Consider the following 3,158-nt stretch of genomic DNA (forward strand, 5'->3'; position numbering starts at 1 on the left):
ACCCAGTTGTTTCTTTTTTTTGTTAATAAATGTTAATGGGCTTATTAATCTTGACTTTTCCTTGATTGAGTTTCCCGGTAATCCATTTTAAAATTAATTTTCTGCCTTGGGGTTGATGCTGGAAACAGCAGGGAGTGCTTACCGTACAAGAAAAACCGGAAACCTCCTACGAATATACTAGATCAAGGAGCTTAAAGTCCGCGGAAGGAGCGTGTTTAACCGGCATTATCCGGTTTTACATACTTGTTTTGACGGGAATTTCCCAGTAAACCCGCAGTAATTTCACCGGGTACATGCGTGCTTGTACTGCGGGTGTCCTACAAAATACCGGCAGCCTTTGTTCAACGATTACTTGCAGTTCCCGGTAACAGAAAACGGCGTACTTTACCAATTTCTCGCGATAGATATTTTAAGCCAAAAAATCATGAAGAGAGAGAGAAGGATGAGATATATTAGTATGTGTATTTGTGCACGGTAAATAATTTGGGTTCCTTGTCGAAGTATCCAAACGACCTGCCAGCTGGCTGCCTAACTTGACAGACCGACACGTGTATAAATAGGAGTTAAGTGCCTTCACGTAGTTTAGTGGCTTTCTTTTTATTGCACGATCAGTACCGGTGCCATTTCCTCGGCAATAACTCGGACAGCATTTTTGTACTAATACCAACCCCAATGGGAAAAAGGTGCCCTATGATTTTTTTTCAATTATTTGTCTAATAATTATTTTCGCATCTAAAAATGGAAATGTGAATTTGTAAAAGTGTATTTAAGTGGATTATTTCTTTATGAAAAATAATTATACATAGAAAATAGAAAATATGTGGTTTAAATAAAATTATATTTTATCCTAAAAAAATAATTACACATAAAAAATAGAAAATATGTGGTTTAAATAAAACTGTATTTTACCCATCAAAAAATACAAGGTGGATAGCACTCATAGCCATTTTGATATTCAAATTAATAAATTAAAAGAAAATAATGAGTATAAAAAATTATTTAAAATTTAAAAGTAGTTGTGTAAGAGAATGTATATTTTTTTTATGTGATTATTAATTTTTATACTATAAATAATTATAGTTAATTATAAAATTTTTTAAAAATCTAGTGGGTGCCAATTAATTGATCAAAAATCCACTTATGATGAAGATCTGTTAAATTATATCTGCCACTAATAATTTTATATAAAAACTCGACTTCTTCGAGAGATGAGTTTTGATAAAAAAAAATGGATATTATGGTGTTTAAGATTTTTTTTTATGGGTGAGACCGCGCATTAGCATACTAGACTCTTGTCACGTGATTATATTTTACAATGACAATTCATAATTTATTTTATATAATTATTGTATTACTCTTATCAGTTGATCCTATTTTACTGTGACAGCTTATAACTTATTTTAAATGTTTAGTGTTATATAGAAAAATAATTATTTTTATATAATAAAATTAAATATTAATAAAGAAATAAATTAGGTAATATACAAGTATAAACGTAGATAGTGTATATGGTTGAAAAATGGGGGTAATGGTTAACCTAACATGGCATTAGTGGATGATGAAATAGACCCATAACTGATTTGCACTTATTATTGTTGGGATTTTTTAGTGTAGCAAGAAAGTGCACTTGGACAAAAACTAGGAACTCACACGAGGAAATGTGTAATCTTTGTTTTTGTAATTAGTAAATTTGGTGAGCATTTGGAAAACAATGGTCAAATGTTTTAGGCTTTTAGCTCTACTTATTAAAGTTGTCAAAGTTTTTTTTTTCAAAATAAAATATTTTATTTTATAATAAAATAATTGGAACAATATAATTTTCAAGCAGCAATTTTATAGATTTATAAAAGGTGTCCCTAGGTTAAATATTAAAATATATTATTATTTATTTTATTTATTGAAAATGAATTTGCAGTTCTTGTAACATGATAGAGATTAATTTGTTATTAAAAGACCACAAATTCTGAAAAAAAAAAATTGATATTTTGACAATACAACTAAATTAATTTGTATATCAAATTAACTTTTGAGAAAGGCAAAAATAATAATAAAAAAAACTAAACTCTTTTGGACTTTTTTCATGAAAAGTATGTTTGTTTGGCTTATTTTTTCAATAGTTCACTCTGATAAGGATGTCCCAACAGCATGTTTGAAGGAGAGGAATCAAATAATGCCTGGAAAATCTACATTCAACTTGGAAAATAAATTCATACCTAATATTTATTCTATAAAATTTTCATGTTTTAGAGTCAAACACACAGTTAATCTTCACAATTTTCCTACCACTTTTCATTGATTGATAACAAAGCGCACTATGATTTTTTGTCTTTTTTTTTTTTTTTTTTTTTTTAAAAAAAAAATGCTATCTTTTTATACTATCTTTATCATTTAGCTAAGCTAATAGTTCAGTGATCTAATTATCAAACTCTACTATTCAATTATTGATAATCAACTCGTCAGAATATTTTCTTGTTAGTTTTTTTGTTATTGTTAATTATCTATTTATTTATTTTTATTGGAATAAAATCAGATGCGATTTAGTTGTAAAAAATCATTATGGTGAAACTGACAACGTATGTCGATCTCAATAATGAGCATCGAGTAGAATAATGTTGCAGAAAATTAAAATAGAAGAATATTTCCGGCAAAAACTTCAATTAAAAATGGAAAATTAAGGAGGTCAATGATCGGCGATCGTGGAGTGTAAGAAAGAAATCGCCAGATCAGGTTGTAATCACCGAAAGTTCACACCCATTTACCCATATCCTTTGAGTCCTCTTTAAAATATATATATATATATATATATATATATATATATATATGTATGTATGTATCATTGCCACGTCATCACATGGGACTCCACCAAGATGTCTCGACTTTTGCCACGTGTATATGCCCCATTCGTATCTCCAGTGGCCAATTCACTTTTTGTATAACTTAAGAAATGTCACGTGTCTTACATGGGGACCATCTTCTCGGGTCAATGGACCGACCGGTCATACGATCCGAAGGCTAGAAACCCAACATAATTTTGTGCTCTAAACTAAAATATGCATAACCCCAACATGACCGCAATTCTCTTCCATTAAACAAATCTAAAAGGTCAAACGGACCGACCTATCAGATTGATCCGGCGGCCTAAGAGAAATGTATCTTAG

Source organism: Manihot esculenta, chromosome 15 (assembly GCF_001659605.2).
Source record: "Manihot esculenta cultivar AM560-2 chromosome 15, M.esculenta_v8, whole genome shotgun sequence".
NCBI lineage: Eukaryota > Viridiplantae > Streptophyta > Magnoliopsida > Malpighiales > Euphorbiaceae > Manihot > Manihot esculenta.